At 41.1% G+C, this 17,722-nt stretch overlaps 1 protein-coding gene across 1 annotated transcript in view; it reads right to left on the bottom strand.

Annotated features, from left to right (window-relative positions):
- Window positions 1-17,722, bottom strand: part of TRIQK (triple QxxK/R motif containing) — a 450,171-nt gene that overhangs the window by 294,099 nt on the left and 138,350 nt on the right. The window contains exons 4-5 of the mRNA XM_070392283.1: window positions 15,502-15,583; window positions 14,346-14,556 (exon numbers count right to left, since the gene is read on the bottom strand). The gene's annotated coding sequence lies outside the window, so the exon portion shown is untranslated. The remainder of the gene's footprint in view (window positions 1-14,345; window positions 14,557-15,501; window positions 15,584-17,722) is intronic.

The following is a 17,722-nucleotide window of genomic DNA, read 5'->3' as shown; positions in this document are numbered from 1 at the left end:
TCTCTCTCTCTCTCTCTCTCTCTCTCTCTCTCTCCTGCTCTGAAATCAATAAAAATATATTTTTTTAAATGTGTGGGGTTTTTTGTTTTGTTTTTTACAGCATGGTATGGAAAGGGAGCAGGGGGTAGGGAATAAAAAAGGATAGAAGAATAATCTGTGTATGAAACTTTAAAATAAATGAGATAAAGTCTATGGCAGAATTAAAAATCTATGTACTCCACGGGAAGCAGGTATGGGAGCAGAAGGAGGAGCAATAGTTCCCCTTCAGTGGAAGAACCATGTGCAGATATTCACAAAGACATTCATTAGAAGTGGCCCCTCATTTTCACTTGTAATCTCAAGTTGAGAATTCAGAGTTCTTTTGAGAGCATTAATATGTGCCTATTATTGGTCAGACAGAACTGGCTACATATTTTAAGGGGTCCAGAGCAAACTGAAATCGCAAGGCGCCTTGTTCAATTATTACAAAGAGTTTCAAGATGACAACAGCAAAGCATTAAACCAAGGGCAGGACCCTGAGCAACTGTACAGGTCACGGGCTCATAAAGTTGACCCTGATGCCAGGCAGGTTCACAGTCATATTAGCTCCCATTCTCTGTCTGAACTGGACAATAGTTGTGTGCCATTATCTCGGCTTTATAGATGGCCATTGAAGTTGAGAGGTTTACTGAGGTCAATAGCTTGTTAGAGCTCAAATCTCCTCCCAATAGGCCTAGTGCTTCCCACCACCTCAGCCACACACAATATACGGAGGCCAGTGAAACGATATTATACTTGAATTTTTAGTCCTCCTTCAGTCAGATATGACTCTTAATCATGCCTTACCTCTTCTCTTTGTGCTTGGCTCATGGTTTTTGCACAGAATATTATTAGCTAAATAAATAAGTAGGTAAACATGGCATTCATTAAACTAATTGTATACTTTGGCAATTCATTTTAATGTTTTTGAAAGCATTGCCACATGCCTTATTCTTCAGTGGTTGTTATTGTTGGGTGTTTTAAATTATTCTTTTGATTTACAAATCCCTGGCAATCTGAGCCTGACAGAGGACAAAAGAAATGTCTCGCCACATTCATTCAAACTATTTGCTAAGCCCTGTGCTAGCCACTGGAAATAAGTACACACATATGTACACACCTTTTCCCTTAAAGGCCTGGCCATCTATTAGAACTGACATGAAAACTAGAGAAAAACACAGCAGTGTAATAAGCACAACAACAGGGTGTGGACAGGCTCAGCACAGAAACAGAAATAAATCAGACTGGAGACTTTGAAAGGGTTTTCAAAGAACAAGATTCTTTTCAAAGGTGAGTAAAAGGGATTTAGATGAACAACTGTGGAAGAAAATTTCAGAAGTAGGAACAAAAATTGCAAAGGTCTATTAAATGCCAACCGTGGAGAAAGCATGCCTATGCCAAGTGGTGGCAGACAAAATGAAGGCAGCTCGGGGGCAGACCGTCAAGGGACCTTGAGTACAAAGCCTAGGATGCTGGCTTCGCTCCTAAAAGCTTTAAGGAACCATTCTAGGAGCCAAATGGCAAAAGACATGGCTCTCAAGAAGAAACCACTTAGAAATGGGAATCCTGGGCTTCGTAGTTAAAACCTGGCCCCAGTCTTCCCAGCTGTATTCATAACAGTTCTCCATAATCCTTATCTCACAAATGTCCCAAGGATCCTGAGAATGAGAAGAACCGTACTTCATGGACGTCTTATAAGAATGTATTGCATGCCCGAATACCCCTCACTACCCCGGCTTTGGTCATGCCAGCCCGACCAGCTTCACCATGCAACTATAGGCATACCATCAGACCTGCGTGATGGAGGATCTGCAGGTCTTGGAGGATCCAGGATCTTCAAAGCCAGAGTGCCCTTTGTGGCAATTCTGTAGGCTTAACGGACCTCTCAGTCACCTTTTATGCACTTAATCTAAGTCCTTCCAGTTTAACCCATTAGTTATTTCTCAACCTTACCCCCTCCATATCTTGTTCTCACTACCTGTCAGGAAGGGATTTGTCCTGAATAAGCATATAACCTCCCATCTGACCTCCAGCTTTAGTTCTCCTGTGCTGGAATTCACCCTGTGCCCAGCTGCTGGAATAACACACACAAAGCACGCATCTGACCAGTTCTATTTCCTGCTAAGATCTTCTTCATCCTCTACTTGAGGAAGTCCAAGTCCATTGACATGGCATGTAAGGCCACTCATAACTAGCTCCTGCCTACTTCCTGGCCTTGATTATCCCCCTACCTCTCTGTCTGCATTCCTCGGAGACATAAAACTGCTTGTGATTCATGCATACACTTCATGCTTCACCTTCCCATGCTTTTCTCACTGATGCCCTCTGCCTACAATTCACTGGACAGTATTTTCCTGGCTGATTCTGACTTGCTCTCAAAGAGTTGATTTAGTCAGCATCTCCTCCACAACACTACATTTTACTCTCCCAGCCCCAGTGACAGGTGTCTCTCCTGTAGGACCCCATAAGTACTCTTCATATAGATCTTCCCGAATTGCATCATCATTCATCATCACTATCACTTATAGATCCATCTCCTTTTTGGACTGTGAATTCTTTAGGACTCTCGCCATATCAGAGTGCCTATACCCTCTGATGTGTATGTGTGTGCATATCATGGCTTTCTAAATTCGGGGTCCCAGGATGGAAAGGAAGAAACGAGGTAAGACAGGTAGAAATAAATGTTACATAACCATAAGGGACCACCGAGGAAATAACTTCCTGTTGTTTTTCCCTGCTGCTCAGATCTAGAACGCTTACTGAATAAAGAAATTCCGCAGAAAATCACGGGAAAGAAGGAGGTGATTCTTGCTCTACCTTGGATTCCCCACAGAAGAGGGTTTTAAAATAACCACCACCGCTCATGAAAATCAAAAAGCAAATCGTTTTCCATTTCCCCTGGACAAGGTAGGCCATGGGATGCAACTCTATTAAGACAAAATTAACAAAGCATCAACAGCCCTAATGTGTTTTTACTTTCTTTACCTAATGAGATCGTTCAAAGGCAACCATCCATTCTGAGATGGTAAGGAAGTCTCACTTGAGGTGGTAAGACAGCCAGGAAGATAAAGACTTTTTTTTTTCCTATCGTTTTAAAGTATAGCTCAGGACTAATTGGAGGACGAGAAACAATTCCAGTGCCTTGTAAATTGCAATCCACACTGCAACTCCTAGCACAGTTAGAAGTCAATTAAGGGAGGCCCAGGATTAAGACGTCATAGAGGCTAAATTATCTCACGCCAGCAGGAAAGACTCGTTTCTTCAGTTCAGGTTCCTGGTCTTTGGAGCAGAAGTGGTTTCAAGGGGGAAAGAAAACACAGACAATTGTGGGTTGTTGATTTCTGCAAGCTAAGGAAATAGAAAAGATTCTAATCTAAATATTTAGCCAGCTCTTCAATATTCCTTAATTAATGAATTTCTTTTTTAGACACTTCAACTATAAGTTTCAGATCTTTAGGTTCATTGGAAAAGTTAAAAAATACCAAAACATGGAATAAAGCACAACATCCTGTGGTTTCCTCCACAGTTTTTTCCCCCTATTTTATGGGATAAAATAAGTGAAATACAAGTTTAATCATAAGAAATAAAGTGTCAGCAGTGACGTTCACAGCCAATTTCTATACTTGGAATCATGTAGCATGTTTCTATGATATAATTGTAGGGGTTTGCTTATGCAATAAAATAATTCCAACAATAAAAACCATTAGTATGCAGGTGTTCTACAATGTTCTTAGAGAGCTTGGCAGGAGTTGGCATGCATCTGATAATTCACTACCAAACCCCAAGCTTCTATGCAGAGACATGGTTTCACATGGAAGAGGCTTTTCACACACCTGCAGTAATCCAGCAAAAACAGAATGGGAAGCAAGGGGCCTGGGGAACACATGTCCTGCCCCCTTTAGATGAATGTTGAAGTATTAAGAAGACCTCACACACACAAAGGCAGCATTGTCATTTAAGTTCCAGCATAAAGGGAACAAGCCACATTCTGATCTCACTGCAAAAGTAAAAGTTATAACATGACATTTAAAATAACTGTGTTGTCTTGTAGTGAGGAGACATTCAGTCAATTGGTCAACAAACATTCACTGAGCAAGTTTCTTATGGTGACCTCTTGTACTGGGCTTAACAAATAAAGATGATACCCTGACCGGGTGGCCCAGTTAGGTGGAGTGTTGTCATGTACACCAAAGGGTTACTGGTTCGATTCCTGGCCAGGGCATATACCTAGGTTTCAAGTTTGATCCCCAGTCAGGGTGCATATGGGAGGCAACTAATCAATGTTTTCTCTTCTCTTCTCTTCTCTTCTCTTCTCTTCTCTTCTCTTCTCTTCTCTTCTCTTCTCTTTTCTTCTTCTCCTTCTCCTTCCCCTTCCCCTTCCCCTTCCCCTTCCCCTTCCCCTTCTTCTTCTTCTTCTTTCTTTCTCTCTCTCTCTCTCTCTCCAATAAAAACATATCCTCAGGTGAGGATTAAAATTAATATCAAGATGATGTGAACTCATACCTCCGCCTTACCTTACACTGGATTCTACGAGCCAGCAAAATCCTTTTAGGGGGTCTTTTTATGCATCATCCTCATTTAAAGCAGGTTGAACCAAAGCTGCCTGGTTGTGATGCAGGGCAGGAACCCTCAGAACAGCTCTGTAAACCCCTGCTGCTCAGCCTGTGTGCAGAGCCTGAACCCCAGCAAGAGAAAAATCCTGATACATGTTACACAATAATTTCATGAGGGACATGTTACATTTCTAGTTTTTGAATGTCTTATTTCTTTCCCTTTGTCTTGTTAGCCAGCGTTGACTTGAGCCAACTACCTCCAAGACTCGACAACCTGGAAGACACTGCAGTTGGCATGAAGTCAATTCCCTTAGGTGATCGCCCTCCCATCAGCTCCCTCTCCCATTATGTCCTGAGGGTCCTCTCACAGAATGAACAAGACAGACCTGGAAGGGACATCCCTTCCTTCAGAGTCTGAATAGCCCTTGGGAAGGAGAATTAGAATGTGGATTGAAAAGAAAGAAAGCTCTTCTGGTTACATCCAATTCCAGCTCCAAGAATTTTCCCTGGAGCCCTTAGTTACAGTGGTTCTCAACCTTCCTAATGCCGCTATCCTTTAATACAGTTCCTCAAGCTGTGGTGACCCCCAACCATAAAATTATTTTCGTTGCTACTTCATAACTGTAATTTTGCTACTGTTTTGAATCGTAATGTAAATATCTGATATGCAGGATGTATTTTCATTGTTTGCGACCCACAGGTTGAGAACTGCTGCAACAGGGCCCTGTCAGGGCCTTCCTCATCCCTCCCTGTTCCGTCTCATTTCCTCTTCACCCTCCCACCACTGCCCATCATTTCTGTGGGCAAAAACTACTGATATTCTGAATTCCTCTCACTGGGGGAAATCCTGACCATGTGGCAAGTCCATGAGGAGCTAAAATTAGGTCAGGGCATCCTACCTAAGAAAACTCTGAAGAAAAATATCCAAAGGGTGAGTCTAAGCCAACGTATGTCCACATGCTAAGGGTCCAACATATGTCCAAATGGCTAAGGGACCACATGGCTAATGCCAAGTTCAAAGGGAAAAGTTGGTTGCAGAGGGCAAATCAAATCAGAGATCAAGATCCAGGAGGAGATGGGAGGAGAGCGGAATCCGATCAGGAAGTAAGCAAGGTGATTCCGGGCGGCGGTCCTGCATCTCACTGGCCTCGGTGACTCACCCACGTGGGTTATCAGGCCCATGGATGGAGGTGATTGGCTGAAAGGTACAGAACTAGGGCCACTGTTGACTGCTTTCGAAAACTCTTAATTATTTGTTTTTTTAATTGTCACCTCTTTAAGTTATAGGTACTTCTTTACTACCCATTGAGAGTCTAACAGTGAAACAGATGAAAAATCTGATTCTCTCTGATCCTGAAGGCCAGTGGTTAAAGACCAAAAAATCTTTCCCCTGTTGGGGAAAAAAAGATAAGAGGGGAGCTGTGGACCCTATGCTATGTCTAAGCTACCCAAAAGCTTTTCTTCTGTTATTCCTTTACATTCAAGCCCTGTGTTTCCAAACAGGGGACTACGAGCTTCCAGGACATAAAAAGCATTCATACAGCATCAATCTGAATCCAGCCCTGAGCTAAGTGTTGTAGAAGTCAGGAAAGTTGCGAAATACAGTCCCTGCCCCAAAAGCTTTTACAATCTCAGTAGAAAGACAGGAAATTTATGGATGAAGCTGCAAACGCAGGTATGTTTCAACTGGATTTTACTAGGTAACAAACCACACCAGAACTTCATGGCTTAAACGAATCCTTTATTTGCTTACTATTCTGTGGATTGATGATGTAAGTTGCACTCTATTATCTCTAGGGCCTCAGCCAGAGCAGCTAGCTGGCAAGTCTATATTGGATACACCTTTCGCTCCACAGGAGAAAGAGGGCTGGCAAGTTCATAGAGTGGACACGTTGCAAGGGTGAAAAGGCAGGGAGAGCCTACAAGGCCTCTGGAGGATAAATTTACAACTTGCACATTGTACAGGCACATTCTAACGGTCAAATCAAGTCATGAACCGGCCCTAATTTAAGAGGTAGAGAGCCAACTCATCTCTTTATGGGACAAGCCACAGAGAATCTTTGGTCTTATGCATTTATTTGTTTATTGATATTGATTAAGGGAGTAGACATGTAAGGGGTTGGCTTCTCAGATTGTCCACCCAGCCCAGTGCTTCAGGATGAATGGTTCCTGATTCGTAGATTGTCCAGCTCGCCCATGGATACTGTAACCCCTTACAACTGCGTACGGCTTAATTTCTATAATAAATCTCTTATCCCCCAATACTCACAATGGCTCTGCTTCCCTGGCTGAACCCCATCAGAACCAAGGTATGTCAGAATATGACATCATAGGATAAGCTCCTGAAGAAAATCTCCTACGTGGGCTTGCTATTGAGGAGTGCTACGCACCCCCACTCCCGATGTTACAGTGGTTCTCAACCTTCCTAATGCCGCGACCCCTTAATACAGTTCCTCATGCTGTGGTGACCCCCAACCATAAAATTATTTTCGTTGCTACTTCATAACTGTAATTTTGCTACTGTTATGAATCGTAATGTAAATATCTGATATGCAGGATGTATTTTCATTGTTCGCGACCCACAGGTTGAGAACCGCTGAAGAGGGGGAGCTCCATCAACGAAACTCTCCTGGCCTCTCTCCACCCCCAGTCTCTCTCCCAGTTGGTGAGCTTGGGATAAGGAAGTGGGACTGTACAGCTGTCCTTTCCTCCTCCCCCTGGGAGTGAGCCTGCCCACAAGAGCGTGCATTCTGCCACTCTGACGGGGCACTCTCTGCAGTGGGCCAGCTCTTCCAGTCCTGGGTGATGAGAGCCACTTGACACCTCCAGCCTTCTCAGAATAAAGACTACATTTGGGGGCTTCCTCTGCCCTATTTCTGTATATTTCTCAACTGGTTCGGAAATCAGCTGGGGAAGAGAAGTGCTTCATTGTGGGCTCCCTGGGGCCCCAGAACAGATTACTCAAGGAGAGCTGCCTGAGAAAGCTTTCCACCAGCTCTTAAAAAAGGTCATGGGAACAGAATAAAAGAGACATGAGAAGGCAGACGAGGAAGACAATATGAGCAAAGAAAAGATTCAGCAGGCAGGAGAAGGAAGATCCGTTTGAGGAATGGAACTGAGTTGTTAAGTGTGTAAATGAGAAATAATGAGGGATGGAATGTGACAAGGAACAGGACAGTGAGGCACCTGATGGGCCTTCAAGACTAAATATAAGTTTTTAACGACAGTTATTCTAATTTTGTGTCGATTATTATGCTTTCTCCTAAAATTAAATTTGATGATCATCTTTAATTCCAATTTAATGAAATGTGCAATTGGCTCTTTTATTGCTTATATATGCTTCTTAACAACTAAGTCAGAGAGATGAACTATCAATGTAATAATGGTCACATACTCTGATTTGTAAGGGTCCCTCCCAGCAACCTTACTTTATTTGACTTTACTTAGAATATATTATGCTGCCTTACAATATTAAAAAATGCTTACCAGGAGTAGAACCCCTTTTCTACATGATAAAAAGTTAGTTCATGGTGCTTTAATAAGGAGGACAAAGGAGAGAGGCAAACAGTGTGATAGAAACATTGTAGCCTGGCTCAGTATTTGTCAGGAATTTAACCAATGAATTGCTTCTCAATGTCTAAGTTCATCTGTGTGTTATGCATCACCCTGTTGGAAAAATGTACCAATATTTCCCTTTGGTCCCCTTTCTATCCTGCCCCTCCCACTCCTACATTTAAAATTCATTTTTCTTTCTGGTCCAAGCCTAATGAGACTATGATCAATGTACCTCGAACTGACCCTGTCTTCAAGTCTTCAATCATACCTTCTCTGTCGGATCCACTACTCTCTCCTCTTTGTCAACTGATGGATTTATTTAGTTAAGAGAACTAAAAATGCAGTCACGCCTCAACTCCACAAACAGGCCTCTGGTTTGATTTTCTGCATTTTATGAAATCCAGCCAACTGCAGAAACGAAACTATGGCTTCACAGAATCTGTCTCCAGGCTGGTAATATTTTCTTCCTTGGTGGAAACATTTTATAATCTGCCTCTTTCCCTCAAGGCACTTCATGGGGGGAGTGGGGAGGTGGACTCCCCTGGGTTGCTTTCCTGAGGCTAAGGTTCTGAGGTTAGATCTCAGAAGCTCTATTCCGAAGCAGTTTTGTGTTTGTTTGTTTTTTCATGAATTAGGTGTCCACGGTCGCTTTCTCCTGAACGGGCTCCGCAGGGTCAGCGCCCACCAAGGGGATGCCGGGGTGGGCCGCCTAGACACCAACTGCCCGCTGCCCACAGAGGAGCCTAAGGACTAAGGACTGGGGAGGGTTGCCATGACCGCAAACCTAAGGCCCTTTCAGCCGGCCTTTCCCACTTCTGTAGTTGCACCAACTTCACATTCAGCCTCAAAAGGACTTTATGTTCGCACACTGTTTGATGACTTGGACAAAATGCTTTGACATATACTTTCATGTAACTTGTTATTTCAGACTTTCCTGTAGGTCGCCCTTTTCTTTAAACTCTCCTTTGGCAGATGGATAGCCTGAACTTTTGACAGGTTAAGTTACTTGCCTTAGTTAGCATGACAAACAAGTGAGGGGCTGGTTCAGACCAGCTTCCTGCTTCTTCCTCCTGTGCCAGTTCCTCAACCTCCTGATTCTGCTCTGACCCCTGCCACCAGCACTGTGCGGATCTCCATTCCAAGCCCCCACAATGCCATCTCCACAACCACAGCCTTGATCTCTTGTTACTCCTACCACTGTGCTTCGTATTCTCTGGGCTACAGCACACCCTATTATATGGTGGTATACTCCAGAACACATTGATTTCTTCCACTATTTTCTGGCCTAATGCATCTCTTCTTATCTTTTCAATACTTAACCCCCTGCACCTACACCTACAATATCCATCACCAAGACCATCTCAGATCCCATGAGCCACCAACCTTCCCAGGTGACCTTGCTTCAAGTCTATTTCCCAAGGATGGCCTTCACCTCATGGGAAGAACATAGAAGTTTCATCTTACTAATCCAATTGAAATGAAATATTCTCCAAAAGCAATCAATCTCAATTAAATTGATCTCTCTTTTGTCATTGGTAGGTCATTGCTTTGATAAACAATCATTCACATTTGGAAAGGGGGAGAATCAAGTAAAGCCTAATTGAATTCTGAAACCACTTGGGAAATAGAGTCATGGCTGTGAGAGGGTTGCGATGGTGCAAGGAACACTAGGAAAATCATTTGTGTAGCGAGCACATTGTACGTTTTATCTGGACAAGGTTCATGAGAGAAAACACTGTGGGGTCAGAAATCAGGCACATTTTCCATTAAGAGTAAAACACATCCTCCCTCTGCGGGTGCTTCACAGCAGCAAAGCATTGGGAAAAATAGCTGTCTCATCGCTGCCTCAATACTCAACCAGGAAGACAATAAAATTCTAATTTTAAAAAAGCTGAGTAGGGAATAATTAGGAGGGTAGGGTTCTCGACTCTTTAATCTGCATTGCATTGTTTCACTGAACCCCAATCCCAATTAGCAGGAGAAAGTTTGGAAATATCTCATCCCACTTTCAAAAATCACCGATATAGCACAGAATACATAAAAATAATGTTTTATATTAATCTAAATATTTTTATACATTCTTAGTATTATTCTCTCCACAACCCTGGGAGGCAGTTGGATAGTACGTTATTTTTGCAAGTGAGTAGCCGGGAGAGAAAAATCTTCTGCCAAGTTTGACATAGCTGGTTAGTGACAGCATTGGATGGAAACCTGAATTGGCTGAACATTCGTCCAGAACACCCAGATTCACACCAGCCTTTTATGCTACCTCCATACTCGTCATCATCTTCCAGGCATTCCTCAGAATCGATAAAAATTACATTTTTAATTGAGATCTTACTGATTAATTGTGCTCTGGGTGTGAGCCAAACAAAGCAAAACTATAATTTCAATAAAACGGGCGTTTAAATGTAAACAGATCCAATGTCTCGCATGAAAGGCTCCTGCCTTGCATTTCTCGTAGCACCTCTCTTTCAAAGAGCTAAGGAAGGTCCGCAGCCCCTTGCTAATCCTCCCAACATGCCTCGGAAGGGCCCCGTGGGCAGTTTTCATGACGCCTGGCACACACATAGAAAAACCGAAACCCAGATGGTGGAGAGTGACGCTGAGTAAGAGATTTCCCAGAACCACTCGACAGAGCAGACCCGGGCCACTGTTTTCCAGGCCTCTCCATTTGACCACATTTTTTAAGTTAAGATACTTCCAATGGCAGATGATCATTAAAAACTCTGTTCTCATTTGCAATGCACACATTCTTGAAGAAGTAGGAAAATGAAGAGTTCAGAGTATGGGAATGTTGTGAGGGGCAAACAGTATGTATGCAACGTGCTTAGCAAGAGTAGCTAGCGGGTAGCATGGACATAAGAAATGGCAACAGAAATTAGTCTCTGCCTAAAAAATAAAAAATAAAAAATAAAATGAGGCTGCTGATGTAGATACTTAAATATTTATGGGAGAAACGAAGGGGAAAAAAGAAAAGTGAGAAAGAAAGAAAACTTTTTAAATGGAAAATGTGGCTCATTGTCCTTTTCCTGTGGCTTGTTATTCTTGTAAAATGGTTTTTTTTATCTTCTGTAATATGGGGATTTGGTGATCTAAATGTCATTTTAAAATGTGTATTTTGGCTGTAACATTTTTTAACGGTGCCTTTCATGGAAGTCAACTCCACCTCAACGTACAGACTTCTTTATTTGAATTGCCAATAGTTACCTCAACCTAACCAATCAATTTTATGCAGACATAGTCTATCTATCGTGGTTGGTTTCAACTTTAGTGTAAAAGAATTACAAGCATTTTAAAAATTAACTAAATACATTTAACTAGATTGCAATAGTCCCCGAGGTACTTTTTCTATTTTTTTAATCCTTTTCTTGACTATCTCCCAAAATCAAACATCTTTTTATTTATGCCCACGACTGGCAGATTCACTCTGATGTATGGAGGGTCTATGATTAGGATGATGAAAACTCTGCTTAGCAAATTGGAGGAAAGATGTTAGAAAAATTCATGTGCTTCATTGGCCATTTGACTTTCTTTATGGCTCACGTCCATCTTTTACCCCTTTATTCTAAGGCAGAGCTCCTGACCACTGGGGAAGCCTCGAAATGGTTGTCTGTCTTCTGGTCTGTCAGACTCACTCACTCTGCTCAATATGATACTACAGCTACCCTTACATTAAAAAGCAATGAACAAACATGCTTTATGGCTCAGAAGGATGGATTGCTAAATGAGAAAAATTGAATTGCTTTTAACCTTCCCTAGGCAGTGCAGGCAACAACGACTCTTTCCATGTTTAATCCGCTATTCAATGTGTGAAAATAAATAAAACGCGCTAACAAAGGTGGCAATATAATATCCTTTCATCTGCAGCTCACGGTGCACTTAAAAATAATGATTTCGAAAGGAACGTTTGAAAACATTGGGTCTTAAGAACGCATATTTTGCTTATTCTTGTGTTTGTTGATTTGAGCGCTTTGCGGTCAGCCCAGTAAATATTCCGTTTGCTTGGCACAAACTGTGCAGGAATCTAATAGAAAGCAATATTGTTGAAAATGGATATCAATTGAAAACAGAGAGCAGTGTCAACTATTCCCCACTGGGAACAGACAACAATAAAACCAGTCGAGCATTACACAGCAGAGCCTGCCAAATGTCATTAGAATGGAGAAAAAAGGAAAGGAACATGGTTGGGAGAGAAGCACTTGGCTTTATTCCCCCTCCAATTTAAAGAAAAAAGGAAAGGAATATGGTGGGGCGGGGGGGGAAACTTGCTTTGTTTTATTATTTTTTCCTCCAATTTAAAAAGAAAAAAAAAAGAACTGGTAAGAGGTAAGAGGAGAACATCTAAAGAATAAGGACAATAAAATTATTCCAAAATTGTCCACGCCAGTTTCATCATTATCTTAGGGCTGACATATTCTCTTTTCCTTCTAAAAGCAATTATTATAAAGATTTTCAAATAAGTTTTCTTTCTCTTCCACTGATCCTTTTGCCCCCGGTGACTCTTTTAAGCAGGTGCATTTGTAGTCCCAGAGTTCTCAATTTTTAAGCCAGCATCTTGATGTTCTTCATGGTAACGCTGTTTCTATCATCATTTAAGTAATTGATCTGAGTTCAGATTTGGGGAGGGGGGGCTTTTTCACATTTATACATTTGTATTGTTATCATCAAGCTTTAGTGGAGAGTCTTGCAGAAGGAATGGGCTACAAAGAAGCTCTATTTCTGGGTGAAAAGAAATGTGCACAGGAGCTCTGAAATCTGTTCATTGATAGCAACATACAAGAATAATTGCTGGGCAGCGGACAGGGAGGACACACACGTTACCCACCACCGTCCCCACCTGAAGGCAACCTGGAAGCTGCTGTCAGATCTGTGGCATTTTCATTGATGATTTGTAAATTTTCAAACAAAGAAAAATTGTCTTTTACAGACAATGGCCAAGCCTCTGAACAGCCAGCCAAGAGCTCCCCCTAGCGAGGTTACATGCATAATAGTGTGAACTCCCACCTATTCTCACACACACACACACACACACACACACACACACACACACACTTAGACTTGACTCTTTAGTCCAAAATGATGTGCAGTCCCACATTCTTCTAAAAAGACATGGCGGGGGAGGGGGGGGAAATCCCCAAACTCTCCTGGATTTTTCCACCCATTCATTGTTAAACCCCGCACCCAGCATTAGTGAGGTCTCCCTTACAAGGCAAAACTGTCATTCTGATCATATCATTTTGGAATGGTAATAATCACATACTGGCTCCAAATCTGCATCCTGAAGTAGATGCTATCAACAGAGAAAGTCCTCGGGGGCAGCATATTATCATGTCATTAGCATAATAACTTGGTTGTGTAAACAAAATAAGACAGCCTTACATATGAGAAATAACGTCTTCTACTGTACTGGTGTCTACAGCTTCTACAGGAAAAAAACCTATTGTCCTTGGCCAGTCTTTTATTGTTGTTGAAGCCCTGCTGTGATTAAACACCTACTAATACATGCAAGCAGCCTTCTATGGAAGTGCCCTGCAGTTGCACGCATGCATACACATGCCCATATATCGTATTGAAGAACAATAAACAGAACACTCATCCTACTCATAGTTAACGGAACTAATTTGCTATAACAACAGCATTGCATCTCCCAGATCAACCTTAATTCCTTCAAATACATTTTGGCTTCCTCCAAAAAGACCGTTCATTGGTTTTATGAGTCTTGATAGGGCTCAGAAGGAAGAACGGGCATTCCTCGGGGGAAAGAAGGGAGCAAATGTAGAAATCAGATGCAGAGATGAAAGGGATTTAATGTTTTACTAAAAATTCTTTGAAAGCCATATCAAGATTTTCAGCAAAATGCAAATGATGGACATTTTATAAGTAACTGCTGCGGGTGTTAAGCATCTAGTTCTCCCTAGCTCCTGTTAATATATTTTTTTTCTTAAACTACAGATGCACAAGACCAGGAATAATAGCTCTAAGATGACAAAGGTGACCTGTTTCCCTGGGAGTTTTTAAACCTGAATGCAGTTTATGAGATGCTATATGTTTATATGCAAACCCTGAAACCCTCAGACATCAAAACGACACAGGATAGGTTATTTTTTTTTTTATGGAGTGTCACTTTTTGTCATCAAGCTCCTCTGAGGAAAAATCATGTGCATATGGAAAACTAAATTTGAATAAATCCATTGGCTCATAAATACTACTACTTACCTCTGAGGAGGATGGCGACAGTTAACGCTAAAGTCTTTGAAAAGCTTTAGTGAGCCTTAGCTGGTTTGGTTCAGTAGATAGAGCATCGGCCTGTGGACTAAAGGGTCCTGGGTTCAATTCCAGGTCAAGGGCACATGCCTGCGTTGCATGCAGGAGGTAGCTGATGATTCTCTCTCATCACTGATGTTTCTATCTTCCTCTCCCTTCCTCTCTGAAATCAATAAAAATATGTTTTTTTAAAAAAGGAAAGCTTTAGTGAGACACACACATTCATATAAATATAAACAATACTTTTTTGTTCTATTACAATATTTTCTAGTTGGTATTTTAATAAGTTCATATAATATATTCAGATCTTTGTTCTTCCTATGATTCTTACACCTCTACCAGACCAAAAAAAAAAAAAATAGGTGAGGTGATTGGGGTGTAGGGATGGGGAAGACAGCACTAAGAGCCATTCCATGGGATAAATGTAGATGTCACCAATTTTACCACCATTGGCCAAATGATGTGTCCAGAAACTTCACTTTCCTAAAACCGGCATCAAAGATGAGCTCCTCTACAATTCACTGTGAAACTGTGGGTGTATAACTCAGCCTTTGAAGACTGATTTTCTTCCCTTACAAAGGGGGAATTATAATCTTAACACCTCCCTGAATCAACAGGAAGCCGCTATATAAAGAACTGAAATTAGACCTATTAAGTTAATTAAAATTCTGCGGGCATCTCTGAGAGTGTAATTTGGCCCAATGTGTTTTAAAAAAAAAAAAAAATCATGAAAATTAGCTAATGAATATCGTGCAGTCGCTTTCCTAACATAAAATAACTCAACCATTTAAATTGCACAAATTCCAAAATGGTCTAATTTATAATACATTGTAGTTTCCTTGTTGTTGTTGTTTTTTAGAAGTGCTTAACCTAATAACGTGGTGAGATTGTATTTTTCAAAGAAAATTCCAATCTTTCATGAATTAACAAGGTATTTACAGCTGAATTTTCGTATGAGTTTAGCTACAACCTTCCTAAATACTGACCTCTGACAGTATTTACTCCTACTGAAATTCATTACTCAGAATTTGGTGCTGCTGTTTCCACTAGTTGGGGATTCAAAAATCTCAGGCTTTCAAGCCAGTGTTGACAACTACCCACTATTGACCTTGAGCAGCCATTGTGTCCTTGGATTCAGCTTCTTCATCTGTAAATTATGGTTAACATCTCCCTTCAGGCTCCATGGGTCACTATGGGAATCAAATGAGATAGTATGTGTCGTAAGTGCTTTACATATTAGAAAGTGCTAGAAAAAAATATATGCACTGCTATTTTGAAAAGTAATATCTTAATTAATGACCTGTGTAATCATCTTTTAAGACTTTCTCCCAATGGTTTCTCTAAGGTTCTTTCTTTTTCTTTCAGAAAAACCATAAATGTTGACTTTTTTATCTACACAGATTTATTTTTGAAAAACACAACACTAGAAAACAAATGAACAAATAACAATCCCTGGTACCAGTGGGAATTTAGTTTGGAATCAGTCCCAGCCACTCTTCTCTCATCAGAATTGTCCCCCAGTGGTATGAGAACATGGTCCATATTTATAAAACATCATGCTCCTTTGGTTTCTTTGGTTTGGTAGCAAAAAATTTCATTTTCTAGCCTGTCTTATCCATGAGATGACACAAGCCTTGTGAGTGTAGCTTCTTTTATTTAGTATGAATATATTTGAGATTTACCTATGTTGTGTGTATCAGTAACTTATTTCTTTTTATTGCTAAACTAGAGGCCCGGTGCATGAAATTCGTCCAAAAGATTTCAAGCATAGTTTATAGGTTTCCTCCATCCTCACCTAGCCCCTAGAGCAGTGGTTCTCAACCTTCCTCATGCCGCGACCCTTTCATACAGTTCCTCATGTTGTGGTGACCCCCAACCATCAAATTATTTTCGTGGCTACTTCATCACTGTCATGTTGCTACTGCTATGAATCGTCATGTAAATATCTGATATGCAGGATGTATGTAGGCGACCCCTGTGAAAGGGTCGTTCGACCCCCAAAGGGGTCGCGACCCACAGGTTGAGAACCGCTGCCCCAGAGAGTGGTGTATAACTTTGTTTTATAGGTGTTGCCCAATAGGTATGGGAAAAGGTCCCATTATAGGGAGCTGTCAGTAAAAAATTTCATTTTGGCTACAGGAGGTCACTTAAATTGAATTCTGAATGCAATATATACCCAGAAATATCAGATTCAAGGTCCCAAAGAAGACAATATAAAATAAATGAATCAAAAATAGCCCCTAGGTTTCTGCCAAAAACTGCAACCCAGATACTGTACAAGTGGCTGTAAAGTGTCCTTCCTTTTTAAAGATTGGGGTTCAGCCTCCAGCTTCAATTCTTTTCTTATCAATCGAATTCTATCACTTATAAAACAGGCAGAGGAATTAGCAGGCAACTCCTTCCTGGGACATTGCTGCCAAAGGAACTTAAGGGGGGGGGGGGGGGTGCAATTTAGAGTGGGGGGTTGTGAAGGAAGAGTACAGTACCCCCTCTTTCTAAATCCCTGTTCCATTCCTTCTGTCATATAAAACAATGCCTAAACACTATTGCACTGAAAATACAATTATTTGCAGGTGTCTCAAAGCCATTTTAGGCACATTCACTCTTCTCCTCACTGACATTGGTTTAATCTGTGAAAATCAGATCACAATCATGCCAGGCTTTTTACCTCATTAGTTTCCTATTGTCTGTTCGGAGGCATTGCATACATTTCTAGCTCCAGGCAAGACTGGCCCTTGTCTGCCCTCTGCTTCTATCCCTTCCCCATTTTCATTCTTATAAGTAAGAAACCCTTTTGACTCAATCATTTAATTACCTCTGGAGATAATTCAGAAAAATTTTACCTGCATCCTTTTTTTTTTTTTAACTGGCAAGCTTGGGAGATAGATATATTTGTGGTTTTTATTCAAATCCTACAGGACATATACATGAAATCCATACTCCCAGGATTTGCTCTCTAGATAAACAGTAATTCTCTGCAGATTGTAAGTTATATAAAATACATAAAACATCATTCTTCTGTGTGTTAAATCACAGCAACACTATTTCTTGGCAAATTCCAGTCTCTTGTATGTCTTTATCAATATGAATGGTGAGAATTACCTAGCATTATTTAAACTTATTTGGATTGGGGTTAGCCAGACCCATGACTTCGTACCAGGGACGTTAATGAGAGCATGGCAAACCCTTGATTTTAAGCATTTACTACAGCAATTTTTACTTCTCCAGATGCCACTCTCTACACATAGCAGATAAAGTGCTGAAATGTCTTGTCAACTGATTACATAATAAGAAAACGTGTCTCATATTTTGGCTTCTACACTGTTCCT

Source organism: Myotis yumanensis, unplaced genomic scaffold, assembly GCF_028538775.1.
Source record: "Myotis yumanensis isolate MYYU_CA2020_CCGP unplaced genomic scaffold, mMyoYum1.0.hap1 SCAF_15, whole genome shotgun sequence".
NCBI classification, from domain to species: Eukaryota; Metazoa; Chordata; class Mammalia; order Chiroptera; family Vespertilionidae; genus Myotis; species Myotis yumanensis.
The sequence above is the reverse complement of the archived record's forward strand: the minus strand, read 5'-3'. Positions and strand labels throughout refer to the sequence as shown.